Source organism: Monodon monoceros, unplaced genomic scaffold (assembly GCF_005190385.1).
Source record: "Monodon monoceros isolate NGI ecotype Baffin Bay Population unplaced genomic scaffold, NGI_Narwhal_1 Super_Scaffold_14, whole genome shotgun sequence".
NCBI lineage: Eukaryota > Metazoa > Chordata > Mammalia > Artiodactyla > Monodontidae > Monodon > Monodon monoceros.
The window spans coordinates 5,352,048-5,365,291 of record NW_021703770.1 but is presented as its reverse complement, the minus strand read 5'-3'; positions in this window follow the sequence as shown (position 1 = coordinate 5,365,291).

The window sequence follows — 13,244 nt, the reverse complement described above, 5'->3', positions numbered from 1 at the left end:
AACACAGGCAAGGTGATAACAGCAGGGAGGGGAGCAGACTGACAGGGGATGAGGGCCTACCATGCCTGCGGCGCTCTACAAACGTGATTTCTTAAACTCAGAAACACCCTGGAAGGTTGCCACTAATAACACTGGTTAAAGTCGGGCAGCCATAACTCAGGGAAGTGAAGTACATTGATCAAGGTCACGAGGATGGTGACAGACTAGCCTGAGAGGTGGGACGCGTCAGACACAGGCTCATGCACCCCTGCCACTGCACGATAACCTCCTAGGCCTCCGCGGCTGGGCCGGGTGTGTGGGGTGGGAGTGAAGAGGAGGTATTATAAAGGGAGATGCTCTAAATGAATGAATGGCTGGCAACAGAGACAGAGGAGAAAAGCACCCCAGACAGCCTGGGTTCGGCTGCTTAAAATAGGCAAAGAAATTGTTCGGCTAATGCATAATCACCACAGGGATTAATGCAGCTCTGCTCCTCGGGGTTAATTTATACTCCATGAGCCCCTATTAGATGAGATTTCTAAAATGCATAAGAGCACGGGGCTCGTTAGGGACTTTCATAAAAGCCTGGTATGGGAGAAGACAGAGAGGCTGGTGCCGTGAAGCCAGCCCAGAATAACCTGGGTTGGGCTGCCTGTGGGGGCAGGTGCAGGAGTCGCTGCCGACTTGCAGGGCTCTGGTTGCCAGTGGAGTCGTCACTCTTCCTGGCCCCATTTAGCATCAAAGGAAAGCACAGGGCTGGAGAGCAGGGGAGCTGGGTTCTCCTCAATTCCCAGAAGAGTGGAGGCAGGAAGGACCTTGGAGGTCACCTGGGCCAATCCTCCTCTCCCACCCACTGCTGGATAGAAGGGGGCACTGAGGCCCAGAGAGAAGTAAAGCTCCCAGTCGAGAGAGCTTCTGGATACAGCCAAGCACCCTGCAGTTCCGTCCAGCCTTCCCTGACAATGTCTACTGCTCCTGTCTTCATCCCTCAATCAGCCCTAAGTCCAAGTTCCTGCTCTGGGATAGAAGGTGTCACTCATTGGTTTGTTCATTCTCCTATTCATTCACTTGTTGAACAAACCTACTGTTGAACAAACCTACTTGTTGAACAAACCTACTGCCCACCTCCTGACCAGGAGGTTCTGCTCTGGGAAAAGCAGTCAGGCATCACCCTGCCTGCTCCCTCAGAGAACTCGGTCTGGTGTGCAAGGTGCAGTTATAACAATGGTTTCTTTTCTTTTCTTCTTTTTTTAAAAAAATAAATTTATTTATTTATTTGGCTGTGCTGGGTCTTAGTTGCGGCATGCAGCATTTTTAGTTGTGGCACGTGAACCCTTAGTTGCGGCATGTGGGGTCCAGTCCTCTGACCAGGGGTCGGACCCGGGCCCCTGGCATTGGGAACGTGGAGCCTTAGCCACTGGACCACCAGGGAAGTCCTGTAACAGTGACTTCTGAGTTTTCTTCTAGCTCTGGCTGTTCCATGAATCGGTGCTGAATAATTAGGGAATCTCCTGAGTAGTTTGGCTTCTCCAGTCTCTGTCTGTCAGTCCAGGAAACATGCACTGTCAGATTAACCTTCTGGAAAACAGCTCCGGGCACTCAGCATCCTCAGTGACTCCCTGTTGCCTCGACAGACTCCAAGCTCTGAATCCCCTTTAGATCGCGTACCCCTCACATCTGGTCAATACAGAGTCCCTGGCTGGTTCTGGAGCACACGCCATCTGCTATCCTTCCTTCAACAGTAGGACACCTGGGTTCTTGTTGGTCCACCTGGCAGGCCTTCGTTCCCCACGTCCACCTATGGGAATCACACTCTTTAAGGCTCACATGTCATGGCACCTCTTCCAAGAAGACCTTTCTGAACATTTTCAAGACAGACCATCCCTTACATCTCTGAACTCTTCTTAAAACTCTTAACTCTTGGTTGTATAATTTCTAGAATCTTTAGCTCACACTTAAGCCCTGTGTACCTCAGTTTCCTCATCTGTAAAATGGGAAAATGGTAATACCCATCTTACTCATTGTGAAGACTGAATACATAGGTATGTGAACTGGAGCAAATCGACTAGGTCAATCAATGTTATTTGTTGTAATGATTGTGTCCATTATTGTTACGGCACTTTTGGACATACAGTCATACCCATTTATTTTTACACTTTACAGCACCTGTAGGCCGTTTCTTCCGTGTAAGTGAGACCTGGCACCTGATTGTTCAATGAACAGTATTATTTAAGATATTCAACCCTTTGTTCATTGAACAGAGGTGTCCTGGTTGCCTGCGAGGCCCTGGGTGTTGAGAACACAGGGGAAGGAGGCACGGGCCTGCCCTCCAGCAGCTCATGGTCTGGAGGGGGACAAACACACAGCACAAAGCAGGCTGCCCTGGGGCAAGGGTCACAGAAGGGATAGGTGCTCAGGGTCCTGCAAGTCTAAGTGGGGGGATTCATTGTGCTCAGGAACAATAAAAGTAATGGCTCACCCCGTAGGAACTTAAATGGCATTTTTCTTGTTACCTAAACTTTGGCTGAGCCTCCAAAGTTGAGAACAAATGATATTAAGTGGCTACAGATTCTGAACAATGAAGAGAGGGAATCTATGAAGAACTGCCAAGGTGCAGCCCCTAAATCAGTCTAAAGGCCCTGGCCCTTCACTCCCAGGGAGGGTAGAAAAGAATTGCAGGGAGGTTGATGGAAGGGACGGAGGTGGGATTCTCTGCAGTGCTGGGGCGTCCTGTGCCCTTCCGACGGGGTCGGCAGGGCAGGTGAGGGGGCCGCGGGCTTCCCTAGTACCATTTAAAGAGCTCGGCCTTGGGCATTTCAGGGTGTAGGAGTGGCCCAGGGGAGTGGAATGAGAGCCACGTGGATAACGCAGGGCAGGAAGCCAGCCACGAGTGTCTGGCCGTGGGCCCAGGTGTGTCCTGGGATGGTCAGCTGGATGCGGGGGCCAAGGGGACATCGTAAGCCACAAGCCAGAGGTGACATCAGTCAAGTTAGGGGACTGCAGCCAGAGGTCCCCAGTGGACATATTTCTCCCAAAAGAGCTCCACGAGGAAAAGGGTGAGTATTTAGACACCTGCCATATCCTCAGGGCCCCCAATGCTGGATGGCAGCTCTAGAGAATGGGACAGTTTCTGCTCCTTCTGTCCTCACAGGGGTCCCTCTCTTCCCACCCAGCCCTGGAGGATTCAGAGGCAGCCTAGAGGGAGGAGGAAAGAGGAATGATACTGACGAGCACCGCCCTTCCCCCGAATGGGGGTCTCAGCCTAGGGCAGGCAGACGTGGGGGAAGAGATGTTTAAACAGGGTAAGGCTCTGAGGTTTTGGTATTAGTGGATAGGACAGTTTAATAACTGCACTTAAGAGCTGTCTGGAAAGTCGGAGTACTTCCCCATGTAGTAGTCGAGAACGCAGAAGCTCAGAAAGGTCAAGTAAGTTGCCCAGAGGGACAGAACGTGGAAGTGAGGGGCTGGGTCCTGAAGCAGGAACAAATTCTAAATTCAAATTTGTGATTGGAGGCAGGACCACAGAGCGCCCAGGGAAAAGCCAGCCCCTCTGCCAGGCTCGGAACAGAACCTTGTTTTGACGTAGGGCATCAGAGCAGAGAGTGATTTTTTTTTTTTTAAAGATTGTTGTTGTTGTTGATGTGGACCATTTTAAAAGTCTTTATTGAATTTGTTACAATATTGCTTCTGTTTTATGTTTTGGTTTTTTGGCCCAGAGGCACGCGGGATCCTAGCTGCCCGGCCGGGGAGCTAACCCGCATCCCCTGCATTAGAGGGCGAAGTCTCAACCCGTGGGCCGCCAGGGAAGTCCCACAGAGAGTGAGTCTAGGGTGCTGAGTGGCTGACCTCTGGCCAGAGACTGTCCACTGCCGCCTGGAGCAAATGGAGAAGGGAGGGGTCGGGTTGAGAGTGCACGCACGGGGCGTCCCCTGCAGCGGGGTGGGCGCAGCTGCGCAGCTGTCTCTAGCTGTGGCCATGCAGGTCCCTGGCCTGGTCTCCAGGAGGGAGGCTGCAATGACCACTTTTGGGGAAATCGATCTACAGAGCTCTTGATCAGCCAGCGTCACTTCCGTCAGAGCTGAGGGCAAGGCTAGGTGGGAAGAGGGAACCCAGAAGTCACTGGTGTCCCTGGGAAAGAGTAGGGCTCCTGGCTGGGCTGTGACTCAGGCTGCTTCCTGCGGTCATGTGGACAACACCAGCTTCAGGGAAGCAAAAGCAGAGTGTCGGGGAGGCCCTGGGCGGGTGGGGAGTCAGTCCTCCCTTAGCCGTGCTGGAGACCCATTCCATCTCCGGAGCTGGGTGACAGAGAGAGCTGGCATTTGAGGGGTCCTCAGGTGGTCCGGCACCCGGTTTGTCTCCCATCACTCCAGGAGGCCAAGGTTTACCGCTCCCTTTTGGCAGAAGAGAATAAGGAACCTTCAGAGGGGTGAGAAACACATGCAAGATGACAGGGCTCGTTGGTGACAGCCTGGATGGGAACTGTCACCTGGCTCTCTAAAGCCAGTGTCTCACCAGGGTGAGGAACAATGGCCGTGTGTCGCCTTTTGACTCAGCTGCTCCATCATCAGTGGCGTCAGAGACAGGGCTGCCTTAGCGGCAGATCAGAGACAGGTGAGGCGTTCCCTGCAGACCAGACCAGCGCCTGGGTGCTCTCCCCACCGCTTTTGCCCACCGTGCCAGGCCTTGGGGACACGGGGTAGACTAAGACGCGCTAGGCCTTTGCACACGCTGTTCGCTTGGCCTGGAGCAGCGTTGTCCCCTCCTCCCCAGGCCCTCCCCTTCCCCGTGGCCAATTCTATCGGGCTGGCCAAGAAGCTCGTTCGGGTTTTTGCCCATCGTCGTACAGAAAACCCGAACGAACTTTTTGGCCAACCAATACAAGGTTCAGCTTGGCTGTCGCCCTCTCTGGAAACCCCTCTGACCACAATTTCCTGCCTTTTGCCCCTGTTGCACGTAGAGTTAGTGACCTAGGGGACCCACTGTCTTAACACTTACTGCGCTCCTTTGTAATTGCCTATTTGCTGATCTGCCTCTCCTACTAGACCACAGACTCTGGGGACTGTCTTTCATGTCTGTAGCACGATGCTACATCACCTCCACCCTGCGTCCCACGTTTAGCTCATGGTGACAGTGATGGAAACTCCTTGTTTGTGCTTATTGTAATGTGCAAGGTTAAGTAGCCTAAGGCCGCACAGCTAGGAAGAGGCCAGGCTGAGATGGGAGAGTCTCTGGCTGATCTTCATTTATCTGCAGAGTGAGGATGACAGTCCTTTTGCCCCTGAAGATTAAAACAAATGTGGAAACAGAAGTGACAATGACTTGGAATGGCAGAGCGAGGTGGACTCAGAGATTTGAATGTGCTTTGGAGGAAGAGACCTGGACCCCTTGGCCTCTGAGGTCTGCAGGGTCCCTGCCCAGAGGAGGGGAGGCAGCGGCTCCTCCCCAGATGCCTTTCCTCTTCAGGGCAGTGAGCCTGGGAGTGGGGAGGGTTCCAGGGAGCAATTTCCAGGGATTTCCTAGCACTTCACTGAAGGGCTTTTAGGCAAAGCAGCGGCTGTCACCACTGCTAACTGTTGGGTGCCGGAGAGCCCAAGTGTCAGAGGCTGTGAGAGCGGAGATGGAAGGAGAAATGCCGGAGAAGGGTGCAGCCAAGAGCCGGTCATCTTGGCAGCAGTGAAGCACGCACGGGCTGCATTTCCAGGGGGCTGGAAAATGAGGCTCTGGAGAGCACGGGCGGGGTGGGGTGAGGAGAGAAGCAGCCCAGCTTGCGGGAATGGCAGCCTCAACACACACGTGTTGTGAGCTGAGCACAGGGTACATGAGGGAAGAGATGGGAGTGCAGCCCCCGATGAGCCCTCGGATGACGGGGGAGACAGAAATAAACAGAAGGTAAAGAGTAATAAGGAGGGGGAACACAGGGCTTATGGAAACCCAGAGGAAGTGCAATTAAAGCAGGGGCATGGGGCTTCCTTGGTGGCGCAGTGGTTGAGAGTCCGCTTGCCGATGCAGGGGACTCGGGTTCGTGCCCCGGTCCGGGAGGATCCCGCGTGCCGCGGAGCGGCTGGGCCCGTGAGCCATGGCCGCTGAGCCTGCGCGTCCGGAGCCTGTGCTCCGCAACGGGAGAGGCCACGACAGTGAGAGGCCCGCGTACCGCAAAAAAACAAAACAACAGAGGCATGCAAATTGTTCTCAGCCCAGGCTGCGTAGTAAAATCACCTGGGGAGATTTTAAAAAATATGTTGTCCAGGTCCCATCCTAGATCAATTCAGTATCCCTGGTGGTGCGACCCAAGGGTCAGTATTGTTTTTTTGTTTTTTAAAGCTCCCCAGGAGATTTTGGTTTGCAGCCAAGCTTGAGAACAATATTGGGCCAAGAGATCTGGGGATGATTCTTAGAGAAGGTAGAGCTTGAGTGGGTCTTGGGCAGGAGTTGGATGAAGAAGGTGGAGGAAGGGATCTCTGGGGGGGAAGGGTAAGGCGGGCGGAGGCCAGAGGAGACAAAGCAGGACCCACCAAAGGAGACGAGAGAAGATCCCACAGTGAGGGTGACTGGGAGGCTGTGATTGCATCTAGGAAAGCCGCCCGTGATCAGCCCAAGGGCTGAAAGCTTCTTGGAATCTGTGGGGCAGCGCTGAGACATTCTAGGCTATAAGGATGATGTTATCAGGAAAGAAACTGGTGGGTAAAAACTCCCCCCCCCCTGTCCTTCAGAGGGATGGTTCTGGAAGGAGTTCTGAACCCATCCAATCAAGCTCCCAACTGCCACAGCAACAACTTTGAAAGCCAATACTGGCTTTTCCCCCGTCTTTATCTCATTCTCCCTGATGCCGGCCTCACTCCTCCTTTCCAGACTCATCTCCTATACAAACTGCCTGCAGCTGAGACTTGGTTTCAGACTGCTTTGGGGGAACCACACTAAGACAAGCCCCAGGCAACACCCAGACCTCAAAGAGCTCACTGTCTGCTGGTGGGGTCAGATGAGTGTAGAGATCAGCTCAGTACATGAGACACATCTAGTGATGGGCGAAGCACAGGGTGCTTTGGGAAAATAAAGGACGGGCGTCACGACCTATTCTGGGGCGATATTGAAGGCTTGCCAGAGGAAGTGGTATTCAAGGTGAGAACTGAAAATCAGGAAGATATTGGCCTGGTAAAGACCACGTGTGTGGGTGTAGGGCCAGACAGAGGGTGTGAGGGTGAAAGTCAGTGTAGGCAGAGAGCAGGGGCTACTCTGAAGCTGTCTGGAGATGGTGTGACACTGCCTAGGAATTGCACAGAGTTACTTGGGCCTGGAGTGTAGAGTGAGAGGGTCCAAGTGGCCCGAGATGGGACTGCCACTGCAGAGGCTGAGGCCATGGTTTAGGTCATTAGGCCACTGTATCCTGAATGTTATATGAAGCCACCGAGGGTTATTTATCATGGATAGGAGCTGAAGTATGTGAGTTTCAGGTGCCTAGCACAGGGCTTGGCCCAGAAATTGCCTGCTAATATAACAGTTATTTATCATTATTCATCTTGAGGGTCATTCCTCCTATTCTCTTTACCTACCATCCCTCTTCCTCCTTAACAATTTTGCCTTCACCCTCCATCTATTCTTTCTGCTGTCTGGAAATATCCAATTGCCTCCAATTTAACAAAGAAAAAAAAAATCAACTCACCCAAAGAGGGAGAGTCTGTAGATTCTGTTGCCTGGTTCCTGGCTCCTTCAAAGGCAGGTAGGGATTGGAGGAGAGAAAGAAGGTCTCTTTCCCGACAGGTGGGTGACATTTTATGGGGAGTAATAGGAGGATTTCTGTCAAGCAGTCATGATGGGTCCTAACAGTGTTTGGGTGTTTATATATGGGTGAGTATATGTTACAGTGGAGCCCCTAGGCACACAGCATTTCTAGCTGGGCATGGTCGGGGAGGGGTTTCTGGGGTGGGAGACTTTGACTTTTTAAATACTTCTCTGGCATCTCTGGGTCCCCAGCCCTGGCAAAGCGTCTGCCCTGGAGTGAGGACACCACTTCCTTCCATGTTAACTGGCAAGAAAGGGAAGGGGCATATATATTTATTGATGACCTACCATGGTCCAAGGACTTTTGTTACCATGAGAATAAAGATGATGTGAATATCATCATCCCCAGTGAGCAGATGAGAACGTTGAGGACCAGAGTGGAAGGTTGAATACACTGGTCAAGGTTACACGATTTGCCGGTCATCAGGACAGGATTTGCACCCACCCTGAGACCACAACCTATGATTCCCCTCTCAATATCCCTGCCTCCCTCTCCACAAGGGTCAAATTAGGTCATGCCCTGCCACTTCTCCATCCTGTCTTAAAATTAAAATCAGACCCCTGTGCTTATTTTAGATTTTCTCCCCTCTCACCTGCTCCCAGCCTCCACCCCTATCAGCAGACAGAGGTACAAAGAAGCTCTGTGAAGCTGACTCTACAGCTGTCTCCATCCATGGATCCCAAGTAGCCCCAGATGCCAAAACTGAAACCACGCCATGACTTAATGAGCTTTACACCCTTCACATTTGCTGTGTTTATAAATATCAACAAAGTTTGAATTTATTTTCAGAGAAGGGGAGGAAAAGGAATCCCTCGTGGTTTTTATGACAACATTTAAAATAATCAAGTACCCAAATAACCATTAAAATCACATGGTAGTTAAGAGCATGAGGTCTGGAGCCAGATTGCTTGGGCTAGAATACTTTCACCTCCTCTTGCTATCTGTGTGACCTTGGACAAGTTTCTGAACTGCTCTGTGCCTCAGTTTGCTTACCTGTTAAATGGGGATAATAATGGCGTCTGCCTCCTAAGAATTAAATAACAGTATAAAGCACTAAGAACAGAGCCTGGAAGAGTTAAGCACTAAATATATATTAACTTATTTTTTCCTCCTCCTCTTCCTCTTCCTCCATCATCATGATGATCATCATCTTACAGCCCACCTCCCTACTCCCTAGACAGAGGCATCCTGTTGGAAAGATGCCCTTGCTTCAAGCTCCCAGCACTGCCTGGGCTTACGTTTCCAGGCTCTTTTCACACTGAACTACAGTTGTCTGCCTAATGATTGCCTCCTCTTCTGAAAAGTGTATTCCTTGAGGGCAGAGCTATTGTTTAAATTGGAGCTGCTTTTCCTGGGTCCATGGAATTCAGGGCTTCCATTAAGTTGAATAGGCGAAATACATCTTTATTTCACTAACTTCCATGTCAATGGTTCTCAAATGTGCAGAATGACCTGGAGGGCTTCCTTAAACACAGATTGATGGCCCTCCACTAGGGCAAACAGCCATCCTGGTTTGTCTGGGAGTAAGGGGTTCCTAGGATGTGGGATTCTCAGTGCTAAAATTAGGGGCCTCCTCAGCAAATTGGGATGAGCCAGTCACTGTAGCCCCAATCCCAGAGTCTCTGATTCAGTAGAGCTGAGGAGATAATTTGCATATCAGATGGCTCCTACATGATGCCTGTGTTGCTGGGACCACACTCTGAGAACCAGTGGTCTGCCTGAAAAGTCGTTCATTGCTACTATGTAGCAACATAGTAGCAATGTAATACCAAACTACAGTATTATTTGCAATACCTGGGACTTACTACCAACAGAAATGATATATATTTTCCTTTTACATTACGGATATCTCAAAATATCATTTACACTCACTACCTTGAAATCAAAGTTGTTATGAGACAGCTGATCAATCTCATTATTTAACGTGTTAATTATGATGTGCATAAATTATTATACTACCACTTTCATTTTTAATATTTTGATAACTACATTTTGATGTAATTGGTTTCCTTTGTAATCTTAAATTTTATTCTTTAAAAAATATTGTTCTGAGGCTTCCCTGGTGGCGCAGCGGTTGAGAGTCCGCCTGCCGATGCAGGGGACACGGGTTCGTGCCCCGGTCTGGGAAGATCCCACATGCCGCGGAACGGCTGGGCCCGTGAGCCATGGCCGCTGAGCCTGCGCGTCCGGAGCCTGTGCTCCGCAATGGGAGAGGCCGCGGCAGTGAGAGGCCTGCGTACCACAAAAAAAAAAAAAAAAAAAAAAAATTGTACTGAAGATGTATGGACACAAAGCGGGGAATGCAGGGCGGGGATGGTGGTGGTGGTGGGATGAATTGGGAGATTGGGGTTGACATATATACACTAATAGGTATAAAATAGATAACTAATAAAAAAATTAAACTTAAAAAATATATTGTTCTGAGAAGCTGTCATTGGTTTCTGTAGACTGCCAAAGGAGGTGATGGAAGAAAAAGTATGAGAATCCCTGCCCAGCACCATCTCTGTGCCCTGGCGCCAGGCACAGGGACTAACGTGGAGCAAGAGCTCAATGAGATGCTGTCTGGAGAACTGGTCTCCTTATTAACCCACAAAATGTTTACTGAGTGTCTAATAGCTGTGAGGAATACCATAGTGAATAAATGGACCTATTCCCTGCTCTTCAAGGGCTTACAACCCACCGCAGGACATCTATAGACAAGCAATCAGGTGACACAATGTCCAGAGGCCACAGAGACCCAACATCCCATGTAAAGGTTTCTCTAACTTCAAGAGTCTCTCATTCTCCACTTTCACACCCTCATTCCACCTTCCATGCCGCTGCCAGCACAATCTTTCTGAGACTCACGTCTGGTCTTGTCACTTTCAAACTTAACACTATCTAATGGCTCTCTGAGTTCAGAGGAGAAACTCATACTCTACAGTAGGGCGTACTTGGCCTCCCCGTCCATCTCCTACCCTCACCCTTATCCTAGCCAGAGCTTCTGGTGGTTCCAGACATCAAGCCATCTCACACCTCCATGCCTTTGCTTAGGCAGTACTCTGAGCTGTCACGATTTTTTACCTTATTTTAAGTGGCTGATACCTACCTTTCTTTCAAGACTCAGTGCAAGTTACATTTATTTATGAAAAATTTCCTTTTCTGACACTTCTTCCTGCTGCGCTGGAACTGACCCCTCCCATGGTACTCCCATGGGGTCTTCTGAGTCCACGTGACCCAGCCACTCTCCATGGTATAAACCATTCTTCACGTCTGGCTCCCCCACTAGAGTGGCGCAGTGCCCTTTCCCAGCTGGATGGTCGTGAGGTGGAATTTATCAATGTATTGCCTGACACCCAGAGGTGCTCACCAAGTGTTACTATAATAATGATTATATCAGTTATTTCTCTACCCTTTCCCCACAGGGGAAATCAATTTCAGCGAGCAGTCAGTCTTTTTTTTAATAAATTTATTTATTTATTTTTAGTTTCATTGGGTTCGTTGCTGCGCACAGGCTTTCTCTAGTTGCGGCCTCCCGCTCTTTGTTGCGGTGCATGTGTTTCTCATCACAGTGGCTTCTCGTTGTGGAGCACGGGCTCTAGGCAGGCGGGCTTCAGTAGTTGTGGTGCGCAGGCTCAGTAGTTGTGGCTCGGGGGCTCTAGAGCGCAGGCTTAGTAGCTGTGGCGCATGGGCTTAATTGCTCCGCGGCATGTGGGATCTTCCCGGACCAGGGCTCGAACCCGTGTCCCCCGCATTGGCAGGCGGATTCCCCACCACCGCGCCACCAGGGCAGTCCCGAGCAATCAGTGTTAACACCCATTTTACCATGACCTTTGCTCAATCCCGAACATTGATGACACCTCCTCTTTGCTTGTCAGAACTTTCTTCTCAAGCCGGCTTTCAGGGGACTCCATGGTCTGCCAGCGTCCTCTCTAATTACCCTGCTTTCCCCTACTCCTCTGCTCAGGGCAAGAGAGGCTGCCTCCTCTTTTTCCCAGGGGCACATGTTCCTTCTTAACTCTGCTTCCGTCACCACTGACATACATTCCCCGCCCCCATCCCTGGCTAATCCGAGCCGCAGAATCCCCTCCCGTTGAAGTGGGCTCCCACTGGCTGATTTAGGGACTTGATGATGCCATCAAAGACCCAGGTGTTCACCACTTCTCCACCACTGTCCCTGGTTCTGACTCCATCCTTGCATCAGGACCCGGATGGCTACCGAAGTTTCAGGTGCTGCATTTGGACGAGATACTTTGTAGAGGACGAAGGTTGGTCCTGTGGCTCTCCTCATTGAGGAGTGAAGATCCCCTTTCTTCTCAATGACCAGAACTGGGACCTATGCTCATCCCTTCACCAATCACTGGCAAGGGGGACGGCTCAGGCCGGCTCTGCTGGAAGGTCAGGCAGAAGAGAACTAGCAACACGAGCATCTACTTAGAAATTCAGATTCTCAGGCTCCAGCTGGGACCTATGGAATCGGAACCTCTGGGATCAGGCCCCTCCCAAATCTGCATGGTTGTTAGCGAAACAGTTGACTCTGTTGTTAATTTGAGAAGAACCTGCTCGCAGTGACCTCCTGGGATGGAAATTTCATTGTGGTGTGAGCTACAGTTTAACTACCTTAACAGCTTTACGTTGCATCACTCTCAATACCAAGCCTCCAGAACTTGCCATTCTCTTCCATGCCATCCAGACGTAGCCTGGGTTGTGTTCCCTCCAGAACGTTCCTTGACTATTGGACACATTTCTGCCCATCTTTTAATACACATTGTGTCACCGCTTCCATAGGTGGGCCTTTCCTCTGTGCCCCACATACCCCTTCTCACCCCCATTCCTTTGGACATTCCCCTTTCCTCACTATGTCCCTATATAGATCTGTTTCTTCCTTCATGCTCCTGGAGAACACGTCCTTAAGTTTGTAGCCTGAGCACAGAGTGGATGCCCCATACATGCACGTTGAATAAACAAGATGAGTCAAGTTCTTGCTTTGGGGCCTAGGGAGGTGGGTGATGAGTGCTTTATCTAACCTCTTCACTTCTGATAAAGATTCTTCTGTACTCACTGCACACTGCACTGGAAAGACCACGGGCTTGGGGAGCAGACTGGCCCGTGTTTGAATCCTGCTCTGCCCTTACTAGCTCTGTAGCCTCGACTGATTCCCTTAGCTTCCCTGAGCCTCAGTTTCCTCAGCTGTAAAATGGGGCTGGTAATGTTTATCTCCTAGGACTCCTAGGATTGAACGAGAAGCTGGTGATGACAGCCCTAGCACGTAGAAGGCAGTCAACCACCAGTAGCTGTTACTTCCCTGCCTGGAGGCAGCCCTTTCCACAACTAAAGCTCACCCCATTTCAGCTCTCTTGATCCAAGCAGTAATTTTGGGAACTAATGTTGGAAAATATTATGTCACTTGCATCTCACAGCCCTCTCAGCTGACCGTGAGCAGAATTTGTCTCAAAGACTGTGTGTGTGTGTGTGTGTGTGTGTGTGTGTGTGTGTGTGTGTGTGTGTG